This window comes from Sabethes cyaneus, chromosome 3 (genome assembly GCF_943734655.1).
Source record: "Sabethes cyaneus chromosome 3, idSabCyanKW18_F2, whole genome shotgun sequence".
In the NCBI taxonomy this organism is placed as follows: Eukaryota; Metazoa; Arthropoda; class Insecta; order Diptera; family Culicidae; genus Sabethes; species Sabethes cyaneus.
The window spans coordinates 109,546,755-109,570,948 of NC_071355.1; positions in this window are offsets into that span (position 1 = coordinate 109,546,755).

Here is a 24,194-nt window from a genome sequence, read left to right on the forward strand (position 1 = left end):
ACAAAGTTTCACGAGGGTGAGGAAGTTGACGTTCTTAACCATCAAAAATGGCTGCTTCTTTTTACTCAGACGAGTCTGATTTTGTGACTACAGGATCCGGTTGAATTTTATTGGCCTTAGGGTTTTCGGTCAGCGCGCTAAAGGTGTTTTGAAGCTTTGGTATATGCTTGATTAACGTGTTTAAACTATTTCTCATATGAGTTTTGTCAAAACTTAAACTTACAGCAAAACTTTTTGCTGTATTTATATGGAAAATACAGGACGTTATTTGTCCATGAAAAATAAAATTGATTCCAACCATTTTTACGATGTTGCCTGTAGATAGTTAAGCAGGGATAACTCCTGCTTTAAATAGAGTTTGGAATATTAGCTTCGTAACTCAATTCGAAGTTCCAATATTAGAGTTTCCTATACATACAATAAAGCTATATATAAATCTTCAGAATTGTATTCCCAAATAACTTGTTTCATTCTTCTGAGTATTACTTTTAATGATACAAGTATTGTCCCGTTTAGCATAATTTGGGATTTTTTTTACATAAGGCGAACAAATTGGGAAAATTTTACTCTACTTATATAGATTACTTATATAGATTATATAGATTACACTTTTGCTTCGTGCTAAAACAAATACGTAAAATCCAATTGAAAAATTTAAGTGTAACAGGTTTTGTGCTAAATGCCAATGACGCAAAAATAGCTCTTTTTTAAGGGACATAGTACCTTTTACACCATATTTTTTGCCTAATTTCAAATATTTTTTCTCGATAACGCGAAAGGCAAATTGAATCGGATTTTTTGCATTCGAAACATTGCATTTTATACTAATATTTGCAATTTTGTTTTCATAAGGGAATCTCTTCCCCTTGCCCCTACGGCTCCTTGAAGATAGTCGTTCAAAAAAACCATGAATTGCGGTACCATGGATTGGCGCTGGGAGCTTATCCGAATTGAAAAATTCCAAAACAACATGAAAGAACATTTAATTATCTCGTGTTTGATCCATCCTTATTTAGAATTCGAACACATAACAAAATAGCGGGCATTGATACATAAAAGTATGGTTTTTAAGCGAATAAATTGACTTTAAATATTTCTAAAAAATACAAAAATTACAATATCAAGAAAAGGATGGGTCAAACACTAGATAATTTTGGTGGCTTCCAAACAAAAAAAGAATCATAAGAATTGCTTGAGCCGTTCTTGAGATATTTATGGTACCGACTTTCAAAACCTGGTTTCGAGAAAAACGACGCTGAAGTTTTTACTCGTTGTTTAATCGCTCCAGACATGCGCGGTACAAATAGCTGTAACTTTGTCAACATTTGGAATTCATGCAAACGACTTCAAACACATATGGTCAAAATGTTAATCTTTCAAAATAATCAATAAAAAAAATTTAGGTTTTAAAAAATTGAAAAGGTACTATGCCCCCTTAACAGAAGGCAGTTAGTATCCCTCTTATCTTTTGATCCATCTTATCTTTTAATCAATGATGGTTAAAAGTTTTGTACGACACTGATTTTGTACAAATTAAGTTTGTATTATTTTAAGCATAAAATGACATATGTTAGCTAACTAATTAGGAAGACTTTTTAGTTTCAAAACTAGAGGCTACACTATGAAGCAACTACGAAAAAGGATGAGTGATAGTTAGTTTTATCAATATAATTAAGTTTTTATTTAGGCTATAAATCAAGCCTACTTTCAATATCCCGTGCTTATAGATTAATTATAAACGGAGATACTACAGTGACAACAAGCAGTTTTATGGAATATACAACGACGTGTTCGTTGGTGGTAGGTAATGATAGCTACCGGCAGTGATGTCTCGGAGCGCAAAACTAGGTCCATTCTAAAATCAATACTAGGTCCATTCAAGATCAAAAAAGGGGGTTAACCCTTAACATTTTTAAAGAATTTGAAGATTTTACTGGTTTTACTGAACTTTTAAATACCTAAATTGAAATTACACATATTTTAGCATCATTTTAAGAGTATTGTTTTATTTCAAACCAGAAGGGTTCCGGGTAGTAACAGTTTGAAAATACTCTATGGTGACTGCCAAAACGCTGAAAAACAGCTACTTTTAAATACGCGGCAATACAGTAGTTTTGGCTATAATTTTAATTTAATTTAAGTATATTTACGTTCAGAAATGATTAAAGATAAACATAAAAGCTAAATACAGTACAAAGACTTGATAATTACATCCTAAAATTCTTATTTAAAATAGGTCCATTCAAGATCAGAATTCGACTAGGTCCATTTCAAAATCATTTACCCTATTAATAAAATAAACCCGAAAATGGCAAAAATGGGTCGAAATAAGATCGGCACTTGAAAGCACCCGGGGAGGTGGGACCTATTAAAAATAAAGTGTTTCAGCACAAAACTTCCTGTCTTAATACATGTTTTAGATGTACTACCGAACATTTTCAGTTCAATTTATATTATATATCATATCATATCATATATTAAATTTATATCAGTAAAGCTTTAAAATAAAACCGAAAAGAACTAAACCAAGAGCACCCCAAAAAGAAAATCATTTGCACAGCTTATGAGGGAACAAACAGTTTGGTCACATTTTGGTTACACCCAACCACAGAGAACAGATTAACAGGCTCGAAGGAAGTAATCGATTTTTTGTGTGTAAAATCTGTCGGTAGCGCCCTCCAGAAATAGTTTGCCAAACGCATCAAAAAATATCCATGTACCTTTATCAATATTTCTTTGTGCTGGAGTTGCATAGCAGCGATGGCAGCGACATCAAGATTTAGTTTGCCACTTACTGCTCGAGGGGTGCTCTATTGAAAGATTACTCGTAGATTACATAAAAACCTTCTACACACTTTTTGTCAATTACCTGGTAGTCTGTTCTCTGTGCCCAAACGATGTTAATTGAATCTGGAAAGGCAAATTTGATATAATTAAGCAAATTTGCAACTGGAATTGAAACAATAAAGTGTTGTGGTTGTTATAGCGTAACTATCTCTTATGAGTAGCTCTACCGAATTGGGCACGGCACGGTAAAACAAACAGATCATAAGCAAATTCTGGCTCTATCTTTCACTCCTAAATCCAGTGCTAACAGACAGTGACATGCAAAAAATTATGTCTCGTTGTTTGAATGTTACCGATCCCGTCGATGTAGTTAGGCTTGCTGCTAAAGGGAAAGACGTTGCCAATTTATCATTTGTTTCATACAAAATAGGATTGGATCCTAATATGAAGCCGCAGGCCTTCAATCCATCGTCATGGCCGGTCGGAATGCTATTCCGCGAATTTTTTGACCGTCCAAAAAACTTGAAACGTCAAACCGTTCCTGCCCCATCAGAGAGAATGGACTAAGCACAGCGAGTTGCTTATCGCACGAACAAAATTTAGCACTCCCCTATTAGACGCTTTGCTTATTTATGACCGTAGTGAAGACAATGTGAATGAAATTTCCTGCCACTATCAAAATACAAGAGGCCTAAGAACGAAAATTGAAGATATTTTCTTGACAACGTCTGAATGCAGTTACGATATTATTATACTGTCTGAGACCGGACTTGATCGCATAAATTCACAGCAACTTTTCGGATCATAATTTAATGTATTTCGTTGTGATCGCAATCGGCATAACAGCAATAAGACAAGCTTTGGTGGCGTATTGATTGCTGTTGCGGAGGAACATAATAGCTTTGCTGTCGAAATTGTGCATGGCCATTGCTTGGAGCAAGAGCGTGTGCGTGCTACGGTCCGTGGTACAAAACTGTTAATCTGTGGCATATATATTGCACAGAGAACAGATTAACAGGCTCGAAGGAAGTAATCGATTTTTTGTGTGTAAAATCTGTCGGTAGCGCCCTCCAGAAATAGTTTGCCAAACGCATCAAAAAATATCCATGTACCTTTATCAATATTTCTTTGTGCTGGAGTTGCATAGCAGCGATGGCAGCGACATCAAGATTTAGTTTGCCACTAACTGCTCGAGGGGTGCTCTATTGAAAGATTACTCGTAGATTACATAAAAACCTTCTACACACTTTTTGTCAATTACCTGGTAGTCTGTTCTCTGTGTATATTGCACCCGAGAAACGGCAGCTGGTTAGTGTCATTAATAGGCATACCGTGGAACCCCGTTCGTTTGACCGTTTTCAATCTGAGCACTTTTTAATTTGAACCCCGTTGGTTTGCACGACGTGCAAATTAAAAATGGTTCAAACGTCATACTCAATATGACATCATTTGCTTGTGCAGACAGTGCACATAAACACGATTTATTTGTGCTGATCTAGCGTGTTTAATCTGTTTCACATTGCGTTTTCCCAACGATTATGGTAGAAATCTAATCGGAGAATGAATGTTCGCTGCTTGCAACTGCCGACTGAATCAAATCACCAAAACAATAACATAGAGCAGGGCAGCCAGTTCACACAAGTTCCAGCATATTTAGGGTTACCAGTTGTTCAAATTAAAAACTAACCCCGTTAGTTTGCATGAGGAATCGTTCAAACGAACGGGGGTCCACTGTATTGCTTTGATTTCCGAATTGTGCAGCAACGGTTCAGCAAAAGAAGAGTTTTTGTTTTGATTTGCGGTGACTGCAACCAGCCACGTACAGTCAACCAAAAAAGTATTCGGACAGCAGCGCATAAATTTTTCTTTTAGTAATTTTGCGCAGTATTTTTCCAAAGAATGGAACCACATATTTTTGACGTAGAACTACGTCTTTGTTTACTATACTGGGACTGGGTAGCACTTTGTGAAAACGAAAATAGAAGTGTAACGTTTGAATGAAAGATTTCAAAAGCTAATAACTACTAAACTACTGAACGAAACTGAACAATTTATATGTCGTTGGATAGATAAAATGACCAGCAATTAGGGGGGTGAGAGAGTAATTTTAAGGTGGGTGTAAGAGAGGGGGGGGGGGCTCCTTTACAAATGAAACACAAATTTCCTCAAAACTCGAGAACTAATCAAGCAAATGGAACCAAATTTGGCATGTGGGGGTTTCAAAAAGTAGGATTAATTTTTTACGGTGTACTGAAACTTCTCCTTCTAAGAGGGGGGGCTCCCGTACAAATGAAATACAAATTTCCTCAAAACTCTAGAACTAATCAAGCAAATGGAACAAAATTTGGAATGCAGGGGTTTCAGAAGGCAAGAATTTTTTCCATGGTAAATTAAGACCCCTCCCCTCTTTAGGAGGGGGGGGGGCATACAAATAATATTCAAATTTCCTCATAACTCGAGAACTATTCGAGCAAAAGGATCCAAAATTGGTTTGTGGGGGTTTTTGGAGGCAAGATGTTTTTCTATGGTGTACTGAGACCCCTTCTTCTTCTAAGCAGGGGGGCTCCCATACAAATGAAATACAAGTTGCCTCATAACTCTAGAACTAATCAAGCAAATGAAACCAAATTTGGCATGTGGGAGTTTTAGAAGGCAGGAATTTTTTCTATGGTATAATGAGACCCATCCGTCTTTTAACAGGTGGGGGGATTTTTTCTATGGTGGATTAGAACCTTTGTTTTCTTTAAGAAGGGGAGATCCCATACAAATGAAATACAAATTTCTTCATAACTCGAGAACTAATCAAGCAAATGGCACCAAATCTGGTGTGTAGAGTTTTTTGGAAGCATGAATTTATTTTGAATTTATTTATTTTATGATGCTTTGAGACCCTTCGCATTGTACTTATTGAAGCGACCCTCATTTCTTCGATAACATTACATGCACGCATTTTCTTCTGGCCGAACCCGGATGAATCAACCCCGGTCGGCTCAGAACATAAATTCCACATTTTATTCGATTACCCGCGCCGGTCAATGACTCGATCGAGCGACGGCGCCGGTAGGGCAAAATACTTAGATGAAAACAACGCGTTTGCACCATTCTAGGTTAACGAACGCGCAAGTTTCTTAACCTGCCGCAACGAACAGTTCCCAAAACAAATGCGCCGTTGCATTTTGCCGACTAAGGTAAACAACGAAACGCAGAACTGTTCGAGTTGACGAAACAAAGTCCCCACGCGAGGGGCCAAAATGTATGCGCGAGAGGGAAGCTCGACGGATAGCGTGAGGTCTGCCGCTAGGCAGAATAGGACGGAACTACCTCGGGAAGGAGGAGTTTCCTTAGGGCGAAGATCGTTTTAGCAAGTAAGAAGTACCGATTGTAAAATAAGTTTCTGAATAAAGGGGGTTCCGTTCTGACACGCCGACCCGTCCGATCGGTAGTGTGAATTATTTACTGTTTTTGATTTACAATACCCTTCATTATGAACCCCCGTCCACGTATTTTCGAAGCCACCATTGCATTAAATGAAGAATTGAATCTGAATATTTCGCTCTTCTCTTTTAAACATTCACTTAAACAATGCCACTCACAGATTCTTATAAACATTCATATGTCAGAAATGCAGTTTACATTAGTCTTTGATCTGATAATCTGATATAGTCCTACGTCACCCTTTCGTACAACCCTTAGGGTTGCATGCCTTGTAGTATTTAAAACAATGTTTAACCAAAGCATATTAAGATGCAAAACAAGAATTCGGGGAAAAGCTTTCCGTTTTGAAGATAGAGTACATATAGTTTGAATTGGCTAAAAATGCAGCCAAAAAAGTATTCGGAAAGTTAACTATTAGTTGCAACAAATGTCCTTTTTCGGTCAACTACTACCTTGTAGGACCATTTACATTCTTGGTGACCTGTTTTAATCTGTTTGAGATAAAAATAACAATTTTTCAAATATCCCTCTGTGAATCGCTTACCATTTTTTACAAGACCTCGGTTTAAGTCATTTTAATATGAAAACAAGTGATTTTTCATTATAGAAATGAAATTGTCTAAAAAGATGTTCAAAAGGGTTCAAATCTAGACTGAATACTGATGTTTCGATAGCGCTAGGATAATTGTATGGTGCCTACCGCTTACAATTATCGACAGTATGTTTAGATTCAACAGCCCGGTACAATATGTATGTACCACACAATTACAATTTTGCTTTAATTTTGCCTAAAATTGTTCAGATAATTAAGTTTACACTTAGTTCTATCCAAAAATATATATATCCTTGCTACCTCGGAGCTTTCCATGCACCCCAGCAAGGTATGTCACCAACAACCCTTGTGCAGGAATAACTAAAAGAGAAGGGCTACAAGAGGAAAATCACTCGTCAGCAAGTAAACAAGCAATGCGGTTAGTGACATACCTTGCTGGGGCGCATGGAAAGCTCCTAGGTAACAAAGATATATATATATTTTTGGATAAAACTAAGTGTAAACTCAATTATCTGAACTATCTTAGGCGAAATTAAAGCAAAATAGTGATTGTGTGGTACATACATATTGTACCAGGATGTTGAATCTAAACATACTGTCGATAATTGTAAGCGGTAGGCACCATACAATTGTCCTAGCGCTATCGAAACATCAGTATTCAGTCTAGATTTGAACCATTTTGAACATCTTTTTAGACAATTTCATTTCTCTAATAAAAAATCATTTTATTTCATATTAAAATGACTTAAACCGAGGTCTTGTAAAAAAATGGTCAGCAATTCACAGAGCGATATTTGAAAAATTGTTAATTTTATCCCAAACAGATTAAAACAGGTCATCAAGAATGTAAATGGTCCTACAAGGTAGTAGTTGAGCGAGAAAGGACATTTGTTTCAACTAATAGTTAACTGTCCGAATACTTTTTTGGCTGCATTTTTAGCCAATTCAAACTATATGTACTCTATCTTCAAAACGGAATGCTCTTCCCCGAATTTTTGTTGTGCATCTAAATATGCTTTAGTTAAACACTGTTTTAAAAAATATGTGGTCCCATTCTTTGCAAAAATACTGCGCAAAATTGCTAAAAGAAAAATTTATGCGCTGCTGTCCGAATACTTTTTTGGTTGACTGTATTGCCTGGAGCAATAGCAACGATGATTTACAGAACACCAGTTCATCGCATCTATCTGCTGCTGCTGCTGCTGCGCCGATCGATGGTATGGACTTTTTAAATCCCCGTCAGGCAAATAATCACCGCAATCATCTAGACCGCATACTGGACTTGGTTTTTTGCTCTTCCGAGCGGCGATGCGAAACAGATGTTTGCGTCGCTCCTCTGGCATCACCCGTCGATTCCCATCACCCTCCTTTAACCATTGCTTTGTTTACGGATGGCAATGTTAATACTAGTCGTGTTCGGTAATGTATGCCAGTAGAAAAGAGTGTACTGAGCTACCGCCAAATTGATTTTGTCGCTTTTATGGATTATTTAGCGAGCGTAAATTGGGAGATTTTGACTGAGCATGACAACGTCGATGATATGGCTAGGTTGTTTTGTGACACTCTGTACCAATGGCTGAGCGCACATTTACCGCTTGTGAAGGAACCAGCATCCCCTCCTTGCACCTTGCACCAGCACCTGCGCTTTTTGAAACGTAAACGCAATTTCTGGCAACGTGAATGCCGCCGTTGGAAAACTGGCGCAGCAAAGTGGAATTTTAAGCAACTGAGTGATGAATATCGACGTGTGAATGCTTCGTTATATAAAAATGACGTCATGCGCGTTCAAACTGACCTTCGTAGGAAACCGAGGAATTTTTGGACTTTCGTCAATTCGAAACGAAAATGTGCTTCAGTTCCCGGCAATGTTTATCTTGACGACACAGAATCAAAATCGAATTTGGATTCGTGTGAATTGTTTGCGAGATTCTTCGCTTCGGTTTTTGCCGATGATACTGCATCCGAGGTGGACTCTGAGATAGCCTCACAGTTTGATCCTGTTGATTTAGTTGACCTGAACACGTTCGATATAACTACTGATATGGTTTTAGTTGCTGCAAAAAGTTAAAACGGTCGTTCTCTGCTGGACCGGATGGTATTCCATCTGTCAGTATTGCTCGATGTGCACATCTAAGCGAAAGGTGCCCACTTGGATAAAACTTATGTCAAATTAGTTGGGAAACTATAGTGGTGGTGACGCTAGCATATTAGGTGATTTTAATTTGAAATTTTATCCAAGAATTCCCGAAAAATTTGTTCCTGAATGGATGTCTGTTCTCTGTGATGTATATTCAACAAATCGTTTGAGCAAGGCGCATTTCCTACTATCTGGAAGCAGTCTTTTATGTTCCCGGTATTCAAAAGTGGTGATCGTCGTAATGTAAGGAACTATCGTGGCATAACTAGCCTCTCTGCTGCTTCGAAGCTATTCGGAATAATTGTAAGCACTTTCGTTTTGTCCCGAACAAAAAATTATATCTCCACCGATCAACACGGATTCATGCCTGGCCGATCTGTTTACACGAATCTCCTCGATTTTACGTCTACATGCATTAGACATATGGAACAGAAGGCTCAAGTCGATGCAATCTATACTGACTTGAAAGCGGCGTTCGATCGAATAGACCATGGCATACTGTTAAAAAAAATCTAGCGGCTTGGTGCGTCACAGAAGTTCGTACTTGCGCAATAGAGTTCTGCGGGTAAAACTCAACAACTACTGCTCTACTGAGTTTACCAACAATTCTTGTGTCCCACAAGGTAGTAACATGGGGCCTCTGTTATTCGCATTATTTTTCAACGATGTTACTTTGTTGTTGGGCGTTGGCGTAAAACTTGTATATGCCGATGATTTGAAACTTTATCTGCCGTACGTTCCATTGAAGACTGTCACCGACTACAAGAGCTGCTGAACGTATTCGTATGCTGGTGCCGTAATAACTGGTTACTTGTTAATATCGCCAAATGCCATGTTATTACGTTTCACCGTACAGTGAACCCAATAGTGTTCCAGTATCAAATCGATAACCAGCAACTAGTAAGAGTTGATCACGTTAGCGACCTAGGCGTTTTGCTGGATGCCAAGCTCTCCTTCAATTTACATCGCAAAAAAAATCAGAGGGGTTGTGTACAAGACACGACCGCATATATAGGTGACGCAGGACTACGTAAGTCTCTTTGTAGTGACAGTGACATGTATTCATGCTTGTAATCATTCGATTCTTCATGTATACATGCTATATGCAACATATATACATGCTACATGCGTTGTATGTAACATTTATCAAAGTAGTAACATTGCATACGTTCAATTCTCAAAAGATTGTGCATTTGAAAATCACCTAACAAAATCAAGAACACAAACTATTGCTTTCCTGCTACCTTACTGAAATTAAAGATTGTTTTTATTACCCATCGTTGAAGAGATTTTACCAATTCAATCTTATTTTATCAACAGTACATCTTTTCACTATACTTCTAATGAAACGGCAAGCATGCGTATTCATACAGAGTCCTAATATAACCGAACACTACAGCTGTAGCACATTTTTCCAACACAGATATCAAATTCGCCGAGGTTTAATCGTGTCGCAGTAAATATTTTGCGATCTGTTGGGACAACGAACTTGTGTCGTTTTTTCTGGCACACTTCCCTAACACAGACATCAAATTGGACTAGGTTTAATCGCGTTCGTAAGAAATCTGTTGGCACGAGGAGGCTTTGTCACTCTTTCTGGCGTACTTCCCAAGCAAGGACATTAAAATGGTCTAGGTTTAACCGCGGTGTTAAGAAATCTTGTTGAAATGAGGAAACATGGTCACTTGTTTTGGCTTACTTCCCAAGCACAGATATCAAATTTGTATAGGTTTAGATCAATGCAAAGAATCTTCCAACCAATCACGAAGCGAGAATTCTGGTAAAACATAGGTTCATTATTTTCAATTTTTCAATAGTTCAACATCAAGAATTGATACTTTTCTTCATTTTGGTCAATTCTTAGAAGATTTTCCGATCGATTGGTGTAAGAATATTGAAAATCTATTGGAAAACCGTTGAGCTATTAGCGCTCAAAACCTTTCATTTTTCGTTACGCTCGCATTTTTCGATTTTTTGGAATGACACCCTATCTCAAAACTTGCCGTAAGACGTAGTCCTACGTCAAAAAAAATGTCGTTACTAAGGCAACACGTCAGCTTGGCTTTATCTCGAAAATTGCTCGGAATTTTAACGATCCTTATTGCCTGAAGGCCTTATATTGTTCACTGGTGCTTCCGCTACTCGAATACACTAGTTTAGTGTGGTGTCCTCAACAACTTGTATGGAACTTGAGAATTGAACGGGTACAAAAACGGTTGATCCGGTTCGCACTACGAGATCTACCTTGGCGTGATCCAGTGAATTTACCCCCGTATCCCGACCGCTGCCGCCTTCTTGGCATTGACACTCTTGAACGACGCAGAAAGATCGAGCAAGCGATGTTTGTAGCTAAGGTGATGGTGAAGTCGACAGCCCGAGAATTCTATCGCAGCTGAACTTCCGTGCCGTGCAACGTACCCTTCGATCTACTGGTTTGCTTCAGCTCAGCTTCCATCGAACGGCGTTTGGATTTAACGAACCGTCGGCCTCCAACATGCGTACCTTTCGCAGAGTGGAGGATTTGTTCGACTTTGGCGTGCCGTCTCACCAATTTTTGCAAAAAATATTATTGTGAAGCTTTCAGAATATTAAATATTGTTGCTATACTTTGATTAAGACATACAGTCAGATAAATTTTTAACTGATAAACAAATAAACAAATAATCGTATTTTCGAGCTATATAATGGTTAATCCTAAATTATGTCTCGCAAGAATTGGATACAGCAACATATTCAACTATATCTCATTACAGCGTAATTGCTCACGATCTGTGTTTTATATAAATTATGAAGACACCCGTTGTGATCTGATTTTGTTACGCTATTTTCGGACGAACCATTCGTACAAATATTGTCTTTCATTGCTTCTTGCAATGCTTTAACATTGCTGTATATTAACTTACACAATTTTTTGACGTAGGACTACGTCTTTGTTTACTATACTGGGACAGGGTAGCACTTTGTGAAAACGAAAATAGAAGTGTAACGTTTGAATGAAAGATTTCAAATGATAATAACTACTAAACTACTAAACGAAACTGAACAATTTATGTGTCGTTGGATAGACAAAATGACCAGCAATTTTATAGAGGGGGTATGAGAGCAATTTTAAGGAGGGAGTAAGAGGGGGACTCTTATACAAATGAAACACAAATTTCCTCAAAACTCGAGAACTAATCAATAAAATGGAACCAAATTTGGCATGTGGGGTTTCGAGGAGGCAAGTATTTTTTCCATGGTGAATTGAGATCCCTCCTCTCTTCAGGAGGGGGGCTTCCATACAAATGAAATACAAATTTTCTCATAACTCGAGAACTAATCAAGCAAATGGAACTTAATTTGGCAAGTGAGGGTTTTTGCAGGTAGGAATTTTTTCTATGGTGAATTAGAATCTTTGTCTTCTTTAAGAAGGGGGGTTCCCATACAAATGAAATACAAATTTCGTCATAACTCGAGAACTAATCAAGCCAATAGATCCAAATTTGGCATGTTAGGGTATTCGGAGGCATGAATTTATTTTATGATGGTTTGAGACCCCTCACCCCTGTGGTAGGAGGATAAGGACTCTCATACAAATAAAACAAAAATTTTTGCGTATGTGCCATATTTTCTGCTGTAACAAGCGGTAAACTTTGAAAGTAAATTAGTAAAACCTTTTCGGAGCAAGAGACAGTGAACCGACGCCGCTAACTTACGTACTTGTTACCATTCATGTCGAAAGAGAAGGATATTCGAATGGCATGTCATATTTGTGATGAACGCGCTTTGGCTTTAATGTTATTTGTAACCTGTTGCGATAGTTTCTTTTCGGAGTTCGTTGAAGCTGCTAACTTTTTTTACGGTTAGATCAGCTCAAAGCTGTAATGTTTATTAGCGTTTTAGAGTACAATTTAGGTTATAACTATAATTTGCGACTTACAATTAGTCTCGTACTGAGAAATGCGAATATTTGTATAAATCGGTAAACGAACTCAAATTTTAATTAAATCTATCTGTAATGTTGGATGTTTAGTTAATATAATTATTAGTAACACAATCGGGATTATTTCAGCTTACAAATTTAGGAAATCAAAGGATGACAAATCAATTTTTACTTCTCTCACTTTAGCTTATCAGTGATACGTATTCAGTATTTCGCCCCACGATCACGCAACGTTATTGACGTATGATGTATTTCGCCCATACGATCCACAAAGGCGATCAACTTAAGGCGAGGGATCTTCGATAGGATCCACTCGTAGCAACATCCTCCCCCTCGTGTCGCTCGAACCTTGTTCGACGTCACAATCTCGTTAACTTCCACCTACACCATCGCATTTTCACGGTTGTCTACTGCGACTTCAGGATCACCAATAATATCGAGAATTGCAAGTTTGCAAGCTGGTCTTTGCAATACTCCAGAGGATGTCTCCACGTCCGCGCGGCGTACTACCCCATATTTTCCTGGGTAGGTACGAATAACACGTCCTCTGAGCCACTGATTTCGTACTCCTTCGTCTGCTATCATAACAAGCGCGTTCTCTTTGATTGGGGGTACCTCTTGGAACCATTTAGTCCGCCTGGAGATCATTGGCAAGTATTCGACTATCCACCGATGCCAAAAAACATCCAGCATGAGTTGTAACAGCTTCCAACTGTCCATTATGGCCGCCTTGGCGTCTACGGGAACCTTGGTCAACTGTCGAACACCATTAGAGCTTAGCATGAGAAAGTTATTCGGAGTCAATGCTGGCTTTTCTTCGTTTTCCAGTGGCACATAAGTCAATGGCCGCGAATTAACCATGTGAGCTGCTTCCGATAGCAACGTCATGAAGGATTCGTCGTCTAGCTTTCGTGATGAAGGTAACGCTCCCAATGCCGCCTTCACTGACCGTACCATCCTCTCCCAACATCCACCCATGTGGGGAGCCGAAGGAGGGTTGAACCGGTTTCGTATTCGCATCAGTAAACGTACTGCTCATCGTCACGTTAATTTGTCGTATTTCACTTTCCAGCTCTTTACTAGCGCCAACAAAGTTGGTACCGTTATCCGTATATATTTTCTGTGGTGCTCCTCTACAGGAGATAAACCGCCGAATTGCTTTCTTGCATGAATCCGTTGTCAAGCTGAAGACTATTTCCAGATGTATCGCACGAATAGTGAGACAAGTAAAGACTGCAACCCAGCGCTTGGCAAGACTTCGTCCTACCTTAACAAAATAAGGACCGAAGTAGTCAATGCCTACAAATGTGAAAGGTCGTACGAATGGCGTTACTCGCATCGGAGGCAGCTGACCCATTCTTGGTGCTATTGGTTTTGACTTATATACGCGGCACCACTGGCAATTTAGTGTTACAGAACGCAATTTAGCTCGCAACTTAGCAATGTAAAATTTCTGGCGAATCTCATTCACGATCGTTTCGTTGTTAGCGTGACGATATTTGCGGTGATACCAGTCCAGTAGTAGATAAGTAATTCGATGACCCCGTGGAAGAATTATGGGGTATCTGGTGTCGTAAGCAACATAATCTGCAGCTGTAATGCGGCTATCTACTCGTAGAACTCCGTGCTCGTCGAGTACGGGAGGTAGTTTTGCTATAGAACTACTTTTATCCAGCGCCTTTTGCTGTTCTTTCGCTAACTGGGTGTTATGCTTTAAAGAAGCTACTTCTTCCGGATAGCTTTCCGATTGCGCAAGCCGCCACAGGCTTTGCTCTGCTTTCTGTAACTGTTCACTGGTGAGCTCCTTTGGATCTCCACTCTGTCGCTGACTAACGTCTTGGAAACGGTACACGTACGCTAAGCTACGCAACAGTCGCTCATATTTGGAAAATCGTTCAACATCGATAATCGGGACTGCTAGGAAGTGGCTGCCGACGTAAGCAGCCCGTAGTTCTTCATTTGTTCCTTCCAACTCCTCACCTCTGCTATTCGGCCACTCACTTTTTGTTTTATAGAGAAACGCGGGTCCTTGCATCCATCGACTATCTGGTTTACAACTTGGACCTTTACCCCATTTTGTTGCTTCATCAGCAACATTGTTTCTTGTTCCTAACCACTGCCACTCTTCGACTTTCGAAAGACTTAGTGTTTCGTTAACTCGAAATGCAACGTACTGCCGATATCGACGAGTGTCCGATCTAATCCACGATATTACCGTGGTTGAATCGCTCCAAAAATACGTACGCTTGATTTGGATTGAATGTCCTTCTTGAATCGTTTTTCGGAGACGCGCCCCAATAACCGCTGCTTGTAGTTCCAACCGTGGGATTGATACTAAGGATAATGGAGCAACTTTAGTTTTCGAAGCAACGAGAGAGCATCGAATTTGTTTATGGTCCTGGACACGAAAATAAGCAACAGCGGAATATGCCTGTGAACTGCCATCGACGAATATGTGCAGCTCCAGGTCATCATAACAGTTGCGGTCGTATCCCGGAAAGTAGCAACGAGGGATCTTCACGTCATTCAACCCTTCTAGTGCTTGTAGCGAGAGTTGCCTTGCCTTGAAAATATTCTGCGGTATCTGCTCATCCCAATCCACCTTGGCTCTCCAAACTTCCTGGATTAGGATCTTTCCTTGCACAATCAGTGCCCCTACAAGCCCCAAAGGGTCATAGATTTTCATCACAAAGCTCAGCATCGCTCGTTTAGTTGGCACAGTCATGTCTTCGATTAATCTTTTGAGATCACCTCGTAGTTTCAGCGCAAAACAAAACACATCTTCTTCCGGCATCCAAGATATCCCAAGGAGCCGCTCAAATCCATTTTGGTTGTTCAACGACAAATCTTTGACGGTTGCTGGATTGATCTCTCCTATCGCATCTAGTAATCTGGGTCTGTTCGAAACCCAGTTCCGAATGTGAAACCCCGCCTTTTTATGAACCTCCGCCACTTCCAAAGCAAGTTCAATTGCTTCTTCCTCTGTGTCGACGCTGTCTAAGTAATCGTCCACATAGTGTCTGTTCCTGATTGCTGCTGCTGCTCTTGGATATTCTCGCTCGTTTTCTGTTGCATTCAAATTCTTGACAAATTGTGATTGAGCTGGAGAACAACTTGCCCCGAAGATCGCCACATCCGATACCATCGTAATCATTGGCTGGGATGATGAATTACGGAACAGGAACAATAAAGCACTTTTGTCCGGTTTCCTGATACCGATCTGTAAAAACATTTCCTGAATATCGCCAGAGAATGCCACCTCTCGTTCACGAAACTTGAATGTAACAGACAACTGTGGAGTCAGCAAATCAGGACCTTTCAGCAACATGGTATTTAGCGAAACACCGTCAACATTCGCGGCTGCGTCCCATATTACCCTTACTTTCCCTGGTTTGTTAGGGTTTAAAACAACTCCAAGGGGAAGGTACCAAGTACGGCGATGATCGAACTCAGCCATTTCACTTTCCGTTACCGTATGGATGTAACCCTTTGCCTGGTAATCCGCTATTTGATGCCGTACGTTTTCATACAACTGTGGATCCTTTTCGAGACGCTTCTCGAGACACTTCAGTCGACGTTCAGCCATCGGTCTGCTATCCGGAAACTCAATTATGTCTTGTTTCCACAATAGCCCAGTTTCGTATTTTCCACTGGTTGTTTTCACTGTCGTTCCTTCGAGGATTCGGCGAGCCCTTTGAATTTCAATCCCTTCCAAGTTTGGCGCCACAGAAACACCCAGACTCTCCACCGAGAAAAACTCACGGACGTATTCGTGCAAGTTGGGTTCTATTGTCCCAGCACACATGTGCATCTGCCGATGCTGGAATTGATCAGTTTTCTCTCGCACATTTCCACAAACTACCCAACCGATACGCGTTTTCGCGGCGATTGGCTCTTTTACTCCACCTTCACGAAGTTTCGTTGTTGCCATGAGATGGAAATTATTCAACCCGATCAGCAAGCCAGGAACAGCTCTTTGGAAACTCTTGACCGGCAGGTTTCTAAAATGCCCATACTGCTTCATCATGCTACCGAAATCTAACGATTGCTGTGGTAATCCCAAGTTCTCAACGGTATAAACTTCTGATACATCAAACCGTCTCGAGGAACCGAGCTCGGATATTCCGAACTTCACCATTCGGGCATTAGCTATCCTTTTATTGATCCCACTGGTCCACTGGATGCACAAGGATTGCATTTTCCCCTCCACTCCAAGCGCATCTGCTATTGTCTCTTCTACCAATGTAACCGATGACCCGTCGTCCAGAAACGCATAGGTGTCGACAGATTTATTTTTCCCATACAATGTCACAGGTAATATTTTAAATAATGTGTCAGCCACAGGCTGTCGATGAATGGTTACGGTAGCATTGATAGTGGCAACAGAGGCGGGTTCATAATGTAGGAGTTGATGATGGCGCTTTGTACAACCGTAAAGGCCACATACTTCACCTTCGCATGGCCAGCGATTGTGTGAAACAAGGCATCTGCGACACAGCTTATTTTCTTTCACCACCTTCCAACGTTCGTCTAATGTTGAATCCTTGAAAGAGGAACAGTTGGCTACGGCATGGTTCGCTGCCTTTCAAGCCGGGCAGCGTGTAACTCGCTCAGTGTCTTTACTCTTTGGTACATCTCGTTGTCCCCACTTGAGTTGGGCACTAGTCGATTCCGAATCAAACGTAGCGTGGGCGTTTACATATGCTTTTTCCTTCAATCTTGGTTTCTCTTCCTTTGTATTTTTCACGGTCATGCATACATTTGTAACACTACTGGTTGCGGATATAACTTTTCTCATATAGTCACCAAAAACACTCAAATCGACAACTGGTAGATTTTCTTGATAAAGCGCCCAACTAAATTTAATTGTAGCTGGGAGTTTGTCGACGAGCTCTTGGAGAAGGGTAGGGTTGGACAGATGGTTTTCCATACCGATAGCCTTCAAATGCCCACATAAATTTTGAACGACTAACCCAAATTCTATTAGTGTTTCCAGCTTTTCTGCTTTAGGAGCTGGAGTCGCACGTACTTTGGTAACCATATTATTTACGATCTGTTCAGGCCTCCCATACAACGTTTGTAGAGTGGAAATGATTTGCGGTACAGTCGATGGGTGGAGAAGGAAACTACTAACCGACTCCTTCGCGGCTCCTTTAAGCGAGCGTTGTAGGCGCAGAAGATTCTCCGAATCGGAATAGCCACATGCTTCGTTAGAATGTTTGTAGCTACTTATAAAAAGGGGCCAGTCAATTGGATCCCCCGAAAACAACGGGAGTTCTTTTGGAATTACCTGCCTGGCTGCTAATTGCTGTTGTGTCGGAACGAATGGTACCGATGAAAACTGATTTTGATGGAACGGATTTGGATCTGAGGGATGACACCTATTAAACTGTGGCTGAAACTGTGCTCTAGCATAGAGAGGCTCTAACGGTTGACTCGACGGTCTAACATATGAAGGGCCTACTTCTGGGGATACAGTAAATGTATGAGGTGTACCTGGTCTATTTAATCGATTGTTGACACTGGGTATCGGATTATCGAAGTAGTTGTGTATTTCATTACGTTCTAGTCGAGGAGTACCATTTGTACTCACGTGCAACGATGGCTGATTTACCCCGGGCGAAACCTGTTGTGACATCATTTCTTGAACCGGACGATTTTGCTCTCGTAGACGTAGTAATCCCTGCTGCTCGGCCAACAATTGCTCCATCGAACTAAATCTTCGTCGATCTTCGTCTCGTTCCGCATGTTCCCGTTGCCTTACCGCCATTAGGGACTGATACTGTTGACGGCTCATTTCTAACTGCTCACGCAAATCGTTTTCAACTTTGAGTAAACGATCGCGCTCATCCGTATGTTGTTGTTCCAGCATATTAACCTGTTTCACGAGATCCGTTTCTCGCTCGCGCCTCAGATTGTTTTCTTCCTTCTGTCTCGCCACTAGATCTCGTTGTTTTTGTAGTTCATTTTCTACTTCAAGCCGCCGCTGCCTTTCCATATCACGTTGTTTTTCAGCCTGTGTGAGGCGATCTACCAGTTCTCTCTCACGTAGCTCATGACGCTCTAGTTCAACATGTCCCTGCCGTTGCAACTCACGGCATTGCTGTAGCTCATTTGTCTCTCCATGCCAAACTTCGCACGATGTGGATCTGTTTTGTGAATGGAGGGTATTCCTGCCGAATGCCGGAGCCGACTCATTTGGCGGTCTATTCCTAATGGTAACACTACCAGTAGTGAGAGGAATGGAATTTCTATCTTCGATACCGGGCATTACGCTGTGCAGCGGTGGAGCTAATATACCGACAGGTGTTGACGTCCCTGTGGTTTTCTTTGGCTCAGCCACGTTCTCTGCTACGGTGACTTTGTTTATATCGATGGATTTCCTTTGGTGTTCAACCCAGGCTTCCACCTTTTGCATATTGCTCCTGCTACTACGCCGGCTTCGTATACTTGAAATTTCTTCGTCTTGTTGGCGGAGCAGCTCATGCTTACGGGCAATGTATTGTTTCTCGCGTTCCAATTTGCCCTTCAACGCTGTATCGACCAGCATCTTTTCCGTTCGTAATCGTTCCTCTTCTACCTTCTCCTGCATTTGCCTTTCTTCCTCCAGTCGTTCTAAGTCGCGAGCTATCTGCGCTCTGCGCGAACTAGATACTCTGGACTGTCCAGCAGCAGAGCTGGCAGGTGGAGAGGTTACGCATGGCGGGCACTGCGGGCATGAAAAATCAATTGAATGGACCGTAGCCGGATCGACATTCGCGCATGTGAAATGAAACCAACGCTTGCAGTCTCCGCATTGGATCATATAAAGCTCAGCATTATTAGGTCGATCACACAAAGCACAATCGAGATCGTTTCCGTGTTCAAAATCGATCATCGTAGCCACAAAACTATCTTCCGCTATCGTATCGGGATCATCATCAATCACTGCACTAACGGCGTCTCCGGATTGGTTCCGATTTCCAATTGCATCCTCTCTAGCTTTGGTTTTAGATCGGGTTTGACGGACAAACGAATGCTGCATCTCGTTGCGATAATTCTTTGAGAATGTTGTGATAGTTTCTTTTCGGAGTTCGTTGAAGCTGCTAACTTTTTTTACGGTTAGATCAGCTCAAAGCTGTAATGTTTATTAGCGTTTTAGAGTACAATTTAGGTTATAACTATAATTTGCGACTTACAATTAGTCTCGTACTGAGAAATGCGAATATTTGTATAAATCGGTAAACGAACTCAAATTTTAATTAAATCTATCTGTAATGTTGGATGTTTAGTTAATATAATTATTAGTAACACAATCGGGATTATTTCAGCTTACAAATTTAGGAAATCAAAGGATGACAAATCAATTTTTACTTCTCTCACTTTAGCTTATCAGTGATACGTATTCAGTATTTCGCCCCACGATCACGCAACGTTATTGACGTATGATGTATTTCGCCCATACGATCCACAAAGGCGATCAACTTAAGGCGAGGGATCTTCGATAGGATCCACTCGTAGCAACTTAACCAATGGCCCATTTAAAGGTCACAAGCGAGTTAAAGTAAGATTATTGAAACATGTCAAGCTACTCATAATCATATTTAATACAATAATCTGTGGCGTATCAATGGTTGCAGGCGTTGTGCTTATGAAACCCCGTCCACGTATTTTCAAAGTCACCATTGCATTCAATGAAGAATTGAATATGAATATTCCGCTCTTCTCTTTCAAACATTCACTTAAACAATGACACTAACAGATTATTATAAACATACATATGCCAGAAATGCAGTTTACATAATTCTTTGATCTAATGATCTGATATAGTCCCACGTCACCCTTTCGTACAACCCTTAGGGCTGTATACCTTGTAGTTTTGTTATTGTATGCTTTTTAATCATATTTGAATATAGGTCCCACTGGCCCCTTTTACCGGGGCAACTGGGACCTATCGCTATGTTTTTGAAAATTCTCCTGCAGATTCATTTCATGTAAATTGATAGGCCTTTTTCGTAATTAAACCTTCGGAGTGATACCACTGAAGAGTTTCTGTGCTGAAATTTTTTTGAAATAATCAAAGGTATAGATAATACAGTGGAATAAACACTAACTATGCATTTTTTAGGTCCCACTTGCCCCGGGTTACCTTATAAGGAAATTTGCATCAGTGTATTGATTTCAAAGTACGCACTATTTAAAAATCGAAAATAATGAAGCATTGACCAACTGGACATCCTCGCTTCGTGATTGGTTGCAAAAGACGCAATCATAGTTTCAACGTATTTTTAGAAAAATAGTGACAAAATCTTCTCGTCCCAACAGGTCGAAGATTCTTTGCGACAATTGAATTTAATAATTGTTCTTGGAAAGTACGCCAGAAAGAGTTACATAGTCCGCTCATCTTAACAAAATTCCTTGCGAACGCGATTAAACCTAGCCCAATTTGATATCTGTGCTTGGGAAGTTCACCAGAGTGCCAAACCATCCCTATTCTTCAATCGGTGTTATCGTTTAACCTTTACGTCCCCGACATCAACAATGATGGTACTTGCAGTTACACTTTTGGCTCTACCTCCACTTATTTTCATTTGATTTTTATGCAATTAGTCTTAAAAGAATCGCAATAGATTGGCCTTTAATGAAAAAATAAGGTAATAAATTTTGGTTCCATTTTCCCGGAGATATTCCAGATCGCAGTGGAATTTTTTTGACGTTATAAGCAGCATGAGAAATAATACTATAAATCTGCTTAACAGAGTGCGCAAAAGTTATCCATTTCATTTGTGGTCAATAAGAATGAGTCTTACATTATCTTGTAGAGCGCAAGTTCATGTCCCACACTCCGGAACATCCGGTATCGGTTCTATCGGAACTGCAAATTGGCCGTTTTGAATTCTCTTCAGTAATATGGCAAATGGTGTATCAAATCAAAGGTTTGTTCAACGCGAGTCCTTGCGTGGACTTTTGGATGTATTTTGACCCGATCTGGACATTCCGGAATATCCGTTGTCGGTTCTACCGGAACTCAAAATTGGCCGTTTTGAATTTTTATCAGAAATATGTCAAATTGGTTCGAATCAAAGGATTTTTCAACGCGAGTTCTTGGGTGGACCTTAGGATGTATTTTTAGCCAATGTGGACATTCCGGAATATCCGAGTTCGGTATGGGAAAGCAGAGAGATCGGACGCTTGTGTGTTTTCACGAGACGTAGAATCGAAAGATCAGTAGTTTTCGCTTTGATTTAATATACGCGAGTGCCTCTAGTTGGAATTCTTATTACCAAGAGTGACTAACGATGAGTTTATACCCCGCGGATCGGAATGAGTGATGTTTTGGGCTAATTGTGATGAAAAGTGCGATTCCGAAGCAAGCTATTTCAACTTTTTCCTTTGTCGGTTATGCATGGTTGTGTATTCAAGCAATAATATTGGCGCCGCTAAGTTGTGTGCGTCTTTGGAGAGCGCAAGAAAATTTCCGTTTCGGCAGTTCGTGTAATAATGTGTTCCAAATGCAAAGTGCATGTGTGTTAGTGAAGCAGTTGGGGCTTGTTAATTTTTTTTTTGCCAGCACATAGTTTCTTGCTTCCGTGTGTGCATTTCGCTGCTGCGCTACTTGCTGTTGAAGCCGCTGACGAATAAACCGGATCTTCGCCGTTCGTCTTTTCGTGTTTTTGCTTGCTAGTGCTTGGAATAAGAGACCATCATGCAAACAGTCCCTACGGGTCGATGTGAAATAATAATGTACATAGTGTACGGGTACCATGCTCCCCATGTGTAAGGTCTGATGTGTAGAGTGGACAGAGGACATAGGGCTTTTGCTACACACACATGCAAGACATCTGTTGGGCACACATTGCATATTTTCCTATTCAATGCAGCAAAAACGTGCCGGATAAAATTATCATTTTTTCTAAAATTATTCATCATTTTAAAGCAACTATAGTTAAAGTAACCGACAAATGTTCCCTGAAATATATGCTGACATTTGGTAGCAAGGGTTTCGGTGAATTCGTGTTAAATCGGTATCCCAAATATACTGTTTTTTGAAGCAGTATACGGCATAGGCGAAGTCGAAAGTAACGGAATATAAAATTGGTTTTAGCATAATAAATTGCTTTCTTAGCCGAAAGCAACTGCTGGCTATTGATATTTGCTTAGTTTTATCCCATTAATATAGGCCATAGTTACATTTTTGATCATTGCTCCCGCGTCTTAGCTTATTTGTTGAAAATAATTGTTTTATTTAGTAAACAGATATATTACCTTGCCATATGTATAAAGCCATTTGTAATTTCTGTTTTAAATGAAGAAAATAAATCATTTAAAAAATTTTGCTCTTCCTTGCGCGTGTGTTTTATATGGAGCTGTCACTTTTGCCTGCCCAACAGATCTCCAATACATATGCACTCTGCAAACGCCCTATTCCGACGAGTGCTTGGATAAGTAGTGGTTTGTCTGTTTGTTTTTTTGGTTAAGACTGATGTGTGGCGATGTCCTACTTGTGTGCTGTCCGTTTTAAACCTTACACAGTCGCAGACTTTGCTGGCCCATCGAGAGGCTGACTCGGTTAATAATACAGTGTACTATTGAATGCACTTTCAAAATATAGCTTACTAGCTGACCCGACAAACTTCGTATTGCCACAAATTAACCTGTGTTGTACATAAATCATGAATCTCGGATGATCTTTGTCACTTCTCGAGTTTTGCAAGCCCCCCAGTGGGCGGCGCTTCCGACGGCGGGTCACCGGCAACACTCGCGACCGGCTCGTCCTGAATGATCTAGTGTTACTATAGATAGTTTTTGTGGTCTTGTTATTGATTAATGTTTTATGGAAGAGTCTCGAATTTCTCGAGTTGGATTAGTTTTTGAGTTTTGCAAAAATTTCTGTTTTATTTGTTTGAGAGTCCATATCCCCCTACCATAGGGGTGAGAGGTCTCTAACTATCATAAAATAAATTCAAGACTCAGAAATCTCCTACATGCCAAATTTGGTTCCATTTGCTTGATTAGTTCTAAAGTTATGAGCAAATTTGTATTTCGTTTGAATGGGAGCCCCCCCTCCTAAAAAGGTAAGAAGTCCTAATTCATTATGGGAAAAATGGTTGCCTCCAAAAACACCCACATGCCAAATATGGTTCCATTTGCTTGATTAGTTCTCGAATTATGAGGAAATTTGTAATTCGTTTGTATAGGACCCCCCTCCTAAAGTGGGGAGGGGTCCCAATTCATCATTGAAAAAAAAATTGTCTTCAAAAACACACACATGCCAAATTTGGTTCAATTCGCTTGATTAGTTCTCGAGTTATGAGGAAATTTGTATTTCATTTGTGTAGAAGCCCCCCCTCTTGAAGTGTGGAAGGATCCTAATTCACCGT